This window comes from Scyliorhinus canicula, chromosome 12 (genome assembly GCF_902713615.1).
Source record: "Scyliorhinus canicula chromosome 12, sScyCan1.1, whole genome shotgun sequence".
NCBI lineage: Eukaryota > Metazoa > Chordata > Chondrichthyes > Carcharhiniformes > Scyliorhinidae > Scyliorhinus > Scyliorhinus canicula.
In genome coordinates this window covers 70,424,380-70,436,817 of record NC_052157.1, presented here as the reverse complement: position 1 = coordinate 70,436,817, position 12,438 = coordinate 70,424,380, and positions in this window count along the sequence as shown.

The window sequence follows — 12,438 nt, the reverse complement described above, 5'->3', positions numbered from 1 at the left end:
TGGAAGGCGGGTTTGTATCCTCTCCGACTGAAACTTATCATTCAAGAACTGTATCAACTGCTCCGTTGGCCATTAGGCGGGCACTTGTCCTCTGCCATCTTTTCTTGTGGCACTCCACAAAGACTCTCCTGCTCCCACTGCTCTTTCTTCCATGCAACACTCCTTATCCGTGGATCCATCCACCAGCCACACCAGAGTATTACCTTCCCCAGGGAAGGGGAAAGGTAACTTTTGCCCTCAAATGCTTTGCAGTTCGGCTGGGGAAAAGACTGAAACAAATCTGCCTTGAGCGGGAGCCACCAAATGTGCAACCACTCACTTCATGGCCACCACCAGAAGTCAGGGGGGACCAGTTTGACAGTGTTGTTGTTGGCACCAATCTCACCAGTTTGGTACACCGGTGGTGGCATCAGCATTGAGAGTTTGGAACCAGTGGAGGCAGCACTTGGGATTGGAATGTCGCTGTGAGCGTTGATTTGCGACAATCATAGTTTTGCGCCAGGGAGGTTCGATGCGAGGTTCTGGGGGTGGCAGCAGGTGGGGATAGAGTACATCAGGGATTTGATCGTGGGGTAAAAGTTTGCGGACCTGGAGGGACTCAAGGAGCCATATCAGCTACAAAAGGGGAATAGGTTCAGGTATCTGCAGGTGTGGGACTTTGTTGGGAAGGAGATGTCGTCCTTTCTGTCACTGCCACGCCCGGTGCTGCAGGATAAGTTATTGTCCGAGGATGACATCGGGGAGGGTAGAGTGGTGGATGTGTATGGGCAGCTGTTAAAGAAGGAGGGGGCTCCTGTGGAGGAGGTTCAGAACAAGTGGCAGGAGGGTTTGGGAAGGCATTGGGGGCCGGATTGTGGAGAGAAGCCTCCTGGGGGGTGAATGCCTCCTCATCGTGTACGAGGTCAATCCGCATTCAGATTAAGGCGGTGCATAGAGCCCACATGACGGTATCCAGGATGAGCTGGTTCACCTCAGGGGTGAAGGATAGGTTTGGGCGATGTGCAGGGAGGCCAGAGAATCATTTGCACATGTTCTGGCCGTGTTCGAGGTTGAGGGAGTTCTGGAAAAGATTGTGGATGTGCACCCAGATTATCAGTTCCTGAGACTATGTGTTGACACCATGGCAGGATTACTGGAGTTCTACAGCAGCAAAACTGGCACCGCACCTGGACTGATTCAGCAATCATTAAGGTGCTAGCATCGGTGCCACGTGAAACACAATCGATTCCAATAGGAAAGGGTGCTGGATTCTAAGGGTTTGGGATTGACACTCAGGAGGCCGACAAGCTGCAGCTGCATATACACACTTTCTTGTCCACACACACCATTCCAGCCAACAAGATGGCAGCAGGAGGCAAGGCCCCAAGATTCACCGACGCAGACCTGGAGATCCAGCTGGATGCCGTGAAGGAGAAGCAAGTGACCCTGTGCCCTTGGGTGGTTAGAAGGCTGCCAGCCGCTGCCATTTGCCGGGCCTGGGAGCAGGTGGCAGAGGTAGTCAGCACCGCGGGCAACACATTCCGGACCAGTCAGCAGTGCCGTAAAAAATTGCATGGCCTCCTCAGGGCGGCTAGGGAGAGTAATTAGCACTGTGCCCCTGGCACCAACCCCTGTCCTACATACTGGTGTCCCCGGTGACCCCCCCTACCTAGAGGGTGGATGAACTCCCATCCCTGCAACGCCAGAACCCATATCGGCCACCATGGCCAGGTACCCTGGCCACTGAAGCCACCAGCCACCCACCCCTTGGGCTGTATGTATCGGACTGTCTAACACTGTGCATTTACTGTTCCCCTTCTCCCCGCCAGGAGAAGGCACAACCTCCGGGAGTGGGAGAAGACTGGAGGTGGACTGCCAGACCTGTGGCCGCTCACCACAGCAGGGCACAGGGCATGGTCAGAGGGCCAGAAGAAAAAGCAGTCATCAGAGCAGAAGTTGGCATCAGGCGAGGAAGTGAGACCCCACTGAGTTCAGCTCCTCATGGCATGTGTGTCACCTTCACCCACCACCACCCTCAGACAACCCCCTCATCCATGCCATCCCCACACCCACCACCACACTCACACCACCGCCACACCCACAGCACTGCCACACCCACATCCCGGCTCTACCACCACCCCCCACACACTCCCACCAACCCCACTCCCGCCCTGCCCAGCCTGGCTGGCGGTGCAACCATGTGTCATGTCCTGTGTCTTTCAGGAGCTTCTGGTGATGAGTCAGGCTGTTCTGGTGTCCACTGCCCCCGACTCCAGCCACATCCAGAACGCGGAAATGGATTCTGTTAGGTTGGCGAAACTCAGAGCTGCCAAAGGTGGTGGTATGGGTGAGCGACCTGGCAAATTTTCTGCATTTGGAAAAAGTTAAGTTCGCCATTCGTGGAGTGGAGGAGGTAGCTTCAGGAGTACTGAGTCATCAGCGGGGTGGAGGGGGTTATTATTTTGTTTTGTTTTGTTTGGGAGGATAGGCTGAGAAAAGGAGGCAGGCTCTGAGGTGGCAGGGAGGTGAGTGGGGCTGGAGGGTGGGGCATCGCAGAGAGGGCGGGTTGTTGGTTACCTGTTACCGCAGTTGGCTTTTGTATTTTTGTGTATTTGTATGTATGAAAAATGCCTTCAATAAAATGTTGTAAAATAAAAGAGGATACCATCCATAATGTGTGGCACTACCATCGTTCTAAATGGTACAGATTCAGTAACTCAAGATTGGGCATCCATGAGGTGCTGTGGGCCACCAGCAGCAGCAGAATTGTACTCAGCCACAATCTGTAAACCTCATGGCCTGGTATATCCCGCACTCTACTATTACCACCAAGCCAGGGATCAACCCAGATTCAATGAAGAGTGCAGGAGGTCTTGCCAGGAGCAACACCAGGCATACTGGAAAATGAGGTGATAAGGTAGTGAAGCTACAATGCAGGACTACTTGCATCCAAACAACATAAGTAGATAAAGCAATCTCACAACCAACGGATCAATTCTAAGCTCTGCAGTCCTGTCAAATCCAGTTGTGAACGATGGTGGACAATTAAACAACTTACTGGAAGAGGAGGCTCCACAAATATCCCCACCCTCAATGATGGAGGAGCCCAGCACTTCAGTGCAAAAGAAAATGCTGAAACATTCGCAGCAATCTTCAGCCAGAGGAGCCAAGTGGATAACCTATCTTGGTCTCCTCAGGAGGACCCCAGCATTACAGATGTCAGTCTTCAGCCAACACGATTCACTCCACATGAGTTTAAGAAATGGCAGAACGCACTGGATATTACAAAGGCTATGAGCTCTGGCAATATTCTGAAATAGTGCTGAACCGTTGTGCTCCAGAACTTGCTGTACCCCAAGCCAGCTTTTCCAGAATATCTACAAACTGGGATCTACAAATCAATGTAGACAATTGCTCAATTATGTCCTGTATGGGGCAGCATGGAGGCGCAGTCAGTTAGCCCTGATGCCTCGCGGCGCCGAGGTCCGAGGTTCGATCCCTGCTCTGGGTCACTGTCCGAGTGGAGTTTGCACATTCTCCCCGTGTTTGCGTGGGTTTCGCTCCCACAACCCAAAGATGTGCAGGCTAGGTGGATTGGCCACGCTAAATTGCCCCTTAATTGGAAAAATAATGAATTGGGTCCTCTAAACTTATTTATTTTTTAAAATTATGTCCTGTACACAGAAAGCAGGACAAATCCAATCTGGCCACTTTCCGCCTTGTGGGTCTACTCTCAATTTGTCAGTAAAGTGATGGAAGGGGTCATCAGCAGTGCTATCAAGTGGCACTTACTCAGCAATAACATGCTCAGTGACGCTCATTTTGGGTTCCACCAGGGCCACTCAGCTCCTGACCTCATTACAGTCTTGGTTTAAACATGAACAAAAGAGAGGAACTGCAGTGGTGAAGTGAGAGTGACTGCCCTTGGGGCGGCATGGTGGCACAGTGGTTAACACTGCTGCCCCACAGTGCCAAGGACCTGGGTTCAATTATGGCCTTGGGTGATTGTCTGCACTTTCTCCCAGTGTCTGCATGGGTTTCCTCCGGATGTTCCGGTTTCCTCCCACCAGTCCAACGATGTGCAGGTTTTGTGTATTGGCCATTCACTTAGTGTCCAATAGGTCAAGTGGGGTTATGGGGATAGGGTAGGGCCATGAGCCAAAGAAGGGTGCTCTTTCCAAGGGTCGGTGTAGACTTGATGGACTGAATGGCCTCCTTCTGCACTGTATGGATTCTATGATTCTTTAACATCAAGGCAACATATGAGCAGGTATGGCATCAAGGAGCCCTTCGTAAAACTGGAGGCAATGGGAATCAATGATGGGGAAAAGTCTCCACCGCTTGAAGTCATATCTTGCGCGAAGGAAGATGGTTGTGATTGTTGGAGGTCAGTCATATCAGTCCAAGGATACCACTGCAGGAGTTCCTCAGGTTAGCGTCCTCGGCCCAACCATCTGGAACTGCTTTATCAATGACCTTCCTTCCAACATAAGTTCAGATGTGGGGATGTCCGCTGATGATTGCACAATGTTCAGAACCATTGGCGACTCCTCGGACACTGAGGCAGTCCACGTGCAAATCCAACAAGTCTTGGACAATATCCAGGCTTGGGCTGATAAGTAACATTTGCACCACACAAATGCCAGGCACTGAGCATCTCTAATAAGAGAAAATCAAACTGCCACCCATTGACATTCAATGGTATCATCACTGAATCTCCCACTATCAACATCCTGAGGGTTAACATTGACCAGAAACTGAACTAGGCCAGCCATATAAATACTATGGCTGTAAGAGCCAAAGTCTGAGACTAGGAATCCTTCAGCGAGTACCTCACATCCTGACTCCCCAAAGCCTATCCACCCTCTACAAGGTACAAGTCAGGAGTGTGAAGGGATGCTCCATATTTGCCTGGATGAGTGCAGCTCCAACAGCACTCAAGAAGCTCAACAGCATGCAGGATAAAGCAGCCTGTTTGATTGGCACCACTTCCACACACATTCACTCCCTCTACTACCAACGGACAGTAGCAGCCGTGTGTACCATATACAAGATGCACTGCAGGAACTCATCAAATCTCACTCGGTCGCACTTTCCAAACCCATGACCACTACCAGGTATAAGGACAAGGGCAGAAAATACATGGGAACACCTCCAAGTCACTTACCATCCTGACTTGCTAAAATACATTGACCATTCAGTTAGTCCTTGTGAGAGTCAGCCCCACAGTGAATCACTCTTTGAGTAAGCAATGTTTACCCAGTGAAGATTCATTCTGAAGATTGCCTTTGATCTGATCATGTTTACTTTCATTTAATGCAATATTTACTTGTGTAGAATTTGATCCAATTTGCCACCTAGTCAATATATAGGCCATCTCAACAATGTTTTCACAAGGAATTTGGCTGGGGACATGAGCGGAATGAGCTCACAGAGACGTGGGGGTAGAGCAGGGTGAAATAGAATTGATTGCACAGCTCTGCAGTAAGCCATCATGGATTCAAGGGGCGAATGGCCTCAGCTTTGTTTCGAAATGTCTCCATGACATCATGATTCAATACGTCTTTGGTGGCCTTTTCTTAAAATATTTCTAAATAATGCTGAAATTTACTGCAGCCTGTCTTCATTGGAGAGTGAACAGAGAGCTTTTAATCAGATGGTTTCAAATGTGTTGATATCAAGTTCTAAAATAGGGCAGAGTGAAACTTTGAGATTCAGATCTTGAACAGTTGTCGATACATTCGCAAATATCAGCATTCTGGTGGAGAAAGAAACCAAAAGATTGGATTTTCTGGCGCGTTTCGGGTCTCAGGGAGTCCAATTGCAACTTTTCTTATTATTATTCATTTACCGGATATGGGCATCACTGGTGGGGCAGCATTTATTGCCCGCTCCTACCTCCCCTTTATTCAGAGGTCATTTGAGAGTCAACCACATTGAATGTTGATCTGGAGGCACATGTAGGCCAGACCAGGTAAGGACGGCAGATTTTTTACCCGAAAGGACAATCATGAACCTATTGGATTTTGAGGGCAAATGACAATGGTTTCAGGATCATCATTAGAAATTAATTGCAGATCTGTATGTAGTTGAAATTTCACTATCCACCATGGTGGGATTTGAACCTGGGTTTCCTGATCTTGCCTTGGGTGCCTGGATTACTGGTTTGAGACAATACTACTCAGACACCGCATTGAGGCAAAACTACAATCAGCATTCAGTGTACACTGTCCCACTAACAATCTATCTCTGGCTGCAATTCCCCCTGAATCTGGCTGAACAGAGCCAGATAGGAGCTGGTTGGAAATGGTGTTGGGATGAAAATTAAACAAGGGCTTAAAAATACAGTTAAAACTGGTCCAAAGGCCGACTTACTTAGTTTTAATTTGTTTATGATCCCTGGAGAGACCAATATATTTTTAAAAAAAGGGATATAAATTTCTCAGCCACAGAAAAAAAACCGAACAGCAAGATTTCACTTTTTTGTTGTTGTTTTTTAAAATAAGTTTAGAGTACCCAATTAATTTTTTCCAATTAAGGGGCAATTTAGCGCGGCCAATCCACTTACCTGGCACATCTTTGGATCGTGGGGGCGAAACCCACACAAACACGGGGAGAATGTGCAAACTCCACACGGGCAGCGACCCAGAGCCAGGATCGAACCTGGGACCTCAGCGCCGTGATGCAGCAGGGCGAACCCACTGCGCTACCGTGCTGCCCGAAGATTTCACTTTTTAAAAAGTGCTAGGAGGGTGCTGTGGGTAATGTTGGGGCGGAAGTGAAGAGTGAGGATAGCAGTCAGTTAACTCAACCAAATCGTTCATCGGGAAAGTCTGATTGTAAATACTTGAGGTCATACTGAAAAATAACAGTTTAACAATGTGATTATTTCGTGAAAAATACTTATGGACCATTGACATTTAAGATGCCTGTTTTAGCCTCAGTTACTGAAGGTGTGAAAGTCACGTGTCTGCAGGCAGCAGTGATAAAAGTACCCACAACATCACATTCAAGTCACTGACAGGTTCATAGAGAAAGATGTGAGACACAGGAGGCTAAAGCTTGAATGTGAGGATATGATTGGTATTTCAATATAAAATGTTTGTTCCTGCAGGGCTGATTCCAGTGTGGAGGCCATTCTTTCTTGCGGGCTCTTTGACACCATGGTGAAATCAGTATCTCCAGGACAGTGGGTCACACGTTATTGACCAGCTTCATCCTGAAACTGCTTGAGGGCGCTGGCGGTTATACATTGTACTCTTCATGAAGGTATCGGTGGAGACAATGTCGAAGAGGAGATTCTTGGATTGAATAATCTTCTTGGGCAGTCCGTCAGGGTCGAGGATGACTTGCTTCCACTCCAGGGTAGTGGGTTCTGCAATGGCTGAAGAGGCCAATGCTGGATGTGCAGACTCTGCCACAGGATGTGCAGGTGGTTTTTGATGAGGTGGGTGGGCCGCTCTGGATTCTGCAACTCTCCTTCCGCTGTGCTTGGCTTCTACATGCTCCACCATGTGAGACTCTTGTCCCCTTTGTGGATGCTTCTCCTCCAATTTGTGCATTCTAAGGCAAGAGATTCCCATATGCTGATGGGGCTGTTGCATGTATTTGGGGAGGCTTTCAGAGTTTTCTTGTAGGGATTCCTCTGCCCTCCTAGTGATCACTTGCCCTTGGGTTTTGGGAGTCTTGTGTAAAACATGTGGGCAATGTTGCCCACCCATTGCAGCTGGTCGAGCATGACCAGTGCCTCAATACTGGGGACATTGGCCTGGAATGGAATGCTCACGTTGGTGCGCCTATCCTGCCAGTGGATTTCCAGGATATTGCAGAAGCAGCATGGGTGATGTCTCTCCAAGGATTTGAGGTGTCTGCTGTACATTGTCCATGTTTCTGCTGCATACAGGAGGGCAGGGACCACATTTGCTCTGTAGGCCATGAGCTTGGTGCTGGGTTTGAGGTCTCAGTCTTCGAATACTCTGTTCCTCAGGCATCCAAAGGCTGCACTGGCTCATTGGCGTCCATGTTGGATTTCATCATTGATGTCTGCTCGAACCAAGAGGAGGCTCCCAAGGTACATGAAATGATCTATCTTGTCCAGGGACTCACCGTGTATCTTGATGACCAGGGAGCAGTTGTGTGTGACAGGAGTAGGTTGGTATAGAATCTTTGTTTTCAGGATGTTTCATCCAAGGCCAATTCTCTCAGATGCTTCACTGAATGTGTCGACAATTGTGTGTGGACACACAGGTATCATTTTCGTACTGCAGCTCGATGACAGAAGTTGGGGTGACCTTGGTTCTGGGAAGGCATCAGAGGTTGAACAGTTTCCTGCTTCTCCAGTTGGTTAGTTTCACCCCAGTGGGAAGCTGCAGGGCAATGGGGTGGAGTGTTGCTGCAAGGAAGATGGTGAAGAGCGTTGGTGCAATTATATAGCCGTGTTTGACTCCAAATTGCACGTAGCCCTGTTTGACTCCAGTATGCGCATGCATTGGGTCTGTGGTGGTTTTGTTGGTGAGGATCACGGCTTGCATGTGGAGCAGATGGAGAATGTTGACGAATTGTGACGAATTTCTGAGGGCAGCTGAATTTGGGGAGGATGTTTCACAATCCCTCAAGTTCACAGAGTCAAAGGGCTTTGCGAGATCGAGGAAGGCCATATGGAAAGGTTACTGCTGCTCCGTGCACTTTTCCTGGATTTGTTGCGGGCTGAAGATCATGTACATTCAGCCTCCTGATGGATGGAAGCCACACTGAGACTCAGGGAGGAACTCTTCAGCCATTTGGAGGAGGCATTGAGGAGGATTCTCGTGATGACCTTTCCTGTGGCGGAGAGTAGGGAAATCCCTCTGTAATTTCCGCAGTTAGACCTGTCCTGTCAGTTAGTTAACTGGGTTACCTGACCTAACCAAATTCCTCACAGTTCAAACCTTTGCTGGAGACTTTCGCAATGGCGATTTACGTGGAGTTTATTTGATGGGTCTATGGTACACAGAAAGACAATTCGGCCATCATGTTATCAGTCAACCAGGGCAGCACAATGGCTCAGTGGGTTAGCCCGGTGCCTCACGGCACCGAGGTCCCAAGTTTGATTCTGGCTCTGGGACGCTGTCCGTGTGGAGTTTGCACATTCTCCCTGTGTTTGCGTGGGTTTCGCCCCCACAACCCAAAGATGTGCAGGGTAGGTGGATTGGCCATGCTAAATTGCCCCTTAATTGGGAAAAAACAATTGGGTACTCTAAATTTGTAGAACAAAAAGAAAAAAAAATGTTATCTGTCAACCTGCTTGCTTCTTTCCACCTTCTTCCTGACATTAATTTATTGATTGATCTTTTTCCAGGTAAATGGATTCTGGGAACAGGTGAACGTCTTCCTTGTACACCATTGGGTTCTGGAAGAGGGAAGAATCAACATGGGATAGCTGCACCATTATTGAGACTTGACTTCAATTCAACTATGCCTTTTTGGGATTTGAACCCATGCATCCAGAACCTGAATCTCTGAATGCCCAGTTACACCAGCCTATTTCCCCACAAACATCCCCAAACCCTTTGGTCATGAGTTCTCAGCATCGACTCGGGAACAAAGTATGCGCAAGATCTCATCTGCAATTGCTTCTTGCTTCAGCAGGAGGAGGGAGTCCTTCTGAATACAGGGTGAGGATTGGCCTTTTTCTTCCTCTCCACTGACTTGCACTCAAACCGCAATCCTACATGACGTCCTCCGATTGAACAATTGTTTTGTGAAATGTGCTCTCTGTGTTCAACATCAATGCCCAAATGTGGGTATTTTAAAAAAAGCAAAAATTACCTTTCGCAAGTGAGGAAGCATCTGTGCAGCAAGAGATGTTAAAATGAGGAACCAGCTCACACGCAGCTCATTTCCCATTCCCTGCAAGCTGGGAACGGGAGACCTCACTTTGAGTGCGATTATCAATCATTAATCGATACCTGGTGAAATATTGTGATCAGCAGGATCCCTTTGCATCTGTTTTGTGGTTGCGATGATGACAGGAAGAACCATTGCTTTCATTGGCCTCTTGCACTTAGCTCTTTTCACAGGTAAGAACCGGTTTTCATTCAGTCGGAATGTAACAACTCATTTCTTTGCTGGTGTGAATTTCTAGGCTTGTAGGTCAGACTATGACAGACTGTTGGCTTGTTTTTAATAACTAAAAGCAAAGTTTTACAGATCCTGGAAATCTGAATTAAAACCAGAAAACGCAGGATACACGCAGCAGGTATGGCATCAGCTATGGAGAGAGAACAGAGTTAACCTTTCAAGTCAATGTGATCCTGAGGGATACATGGTGACGATGGTTAGCACTGCTGCTTCACAGCACAAGGAGACAAGCTCAATTCCGGCTTGGGGTGACCCTCTGTGTGGAATTTGCAGTTCTCCTCATGTCTGCGTGGGTTTTCTCCGGGTGCTCCAATTTCCTCCCACAGACCAAAATGTGCAGGTTAAGTGGATTGGCCATGATCAATTGCCCCTTAGTCCAACAGTTAAGTGCGTTATGGGGTTACAGGGATAGGGCGGGGGAATGTGCCTGGTTAGGGTGCTCTTTCAGGGGACCGGTGTAGACTCAATGGGCTGAATGGCCTCCTTCTACACTGGAGGGATTATATGACTCCCCCAGAACCTCCACCATGAGGTCTACAAAATTATGAGAGGTATGGACAGAGTGGATAGCAACAAGCTTTTTCCAAGAGTGGGGGTGTCAATTACAAGGGGTCACGATTTCAAGGTGAGAGGGGGAAAGTTTAAGGGAGATGTGTGTGGAAAGTTTTTTACGCAGAGGATGGTGGGTGCCTGGAATGCTTTGCTAGCGGAGGTGGTAGAGGTGGGCGCGATAGCATCATTTAAGATGCATCTGGACAGATATATGAACGGGCGGGGAACAGAGGGAAGTAGATCCTTGGAAAATAGGCAACAGGTTTAGATAAAGGATCTGGATCAGCGCAGGCTGGGAGGGCCGAAAGGCCTGTTCCTGTGCTGTAATTTTCTTTGTTCTATGAAGGATCATACGGTAGCACAAGTGGATAGCACTGTGGCTTCACAGCGCCAAGGTCCCAGGTTCGATTCCCCGCTGGGTCACTGTCTGTGCGGAATTTGCACGTTCTCTCCGTGTCTGCGTGGGTTTCCTCCGGGTGCTCCGGTTTCCTCCCACAGTCCAAAGACGTGCAGGTTAGATGGATTGGCCATGATAAATTGCCCTTAAGTGACCAAAAAGGTTAGGGGGGGTTATTGGGTTATGGGGATAGGGTGGAAGTGAGGGCTTAATGTGGGTCGGTGCAGACATGATATGCCAAACACCTGCTTGGCTAGCCATTAATTTCTCAGCAATAGTTTGATGGGCCTCCAACAGTTACCTCAACAACAATCAGCAAAGTCATATCATGCTGGAACACACAAAGCAAAAAGAATCCATTGCCTACAGCACATCTTGAAACCAAGATAGAAAACCGTGTAAGTGGCTCAGCCTGTCAGGGAAGCAGCATCAATATTTCAGATTGATTCACTTTGAGCAGAACTGGAATGATTTAATGGTGTGGCAGATTTGAAGCCAATAGAGAGATAGTGCGATGGAGGGAACTGAGGAAGTTTAAAAAGGGAAAGTGAGAGGGTAGAGAGGTGAAAGGGCTGGTGATACAAGAGAAAAGTGGGTAGTAATGGGATAGGTGAAGATGAAAAGATGTGGAAGGTTAAGTTGAGATGTCTGCTATTCTGATCCCTTTTAAAAGAGAGTAGTCGCTCCAAAGAGGGAGGGTTGACGATATTGAGATGAATATTACTCCTGAACCGTCCTCAGTTGGGTGCGGAACACCTGATATCCCCTGAAATAGAAAGTTCAGTGAAAACTCTCTGGGAGACACTATTATTTCAGTCGCAGAATAATATGTGTGGGAGAGTTTCGAGATGTTCTGCAGGATCGGGTTAACTAACGCTTAAATGAATGGAATTGGGCAATGGTCAGAAGATTCATCAGGATACTTTTATGTTGGGCACACTAGTTAATTTTCGGCAAGCACACTAGGTAATTTTTTGTTTCATCGGCCAGGGGATGTGGGCGTCGCAGGCTGTGCTAGCTTTTATTATCCATCCTTAATTGCCCTTGAGCGATCAATTAAGAGTCAACCTCATTGCTGTGGGTCTGGAGTCACATGTAGGCCAGACTAGGTAAGGACAGCAGATTTCCATCCCTAAAGGACATGAGTGAACCAGATGGATTTTTACGACAATTGACAATGGTTATCATTAGACTTTTTTTTTTTAAATACCAGATTTTTATCAAATTCAAATTTCACCATCTGCAGTGGCGGGATTTGAACCTGGGTCTCCAGAGAATTACTCTGGGTCTCCAGTTTATTAGTCCAATTCCAATACCACTACCTCCCCACAATCTATCTTCTGGACCAATGGGAATGTAGAATCCTTACTGACCAACGCAGGGACAGAAAT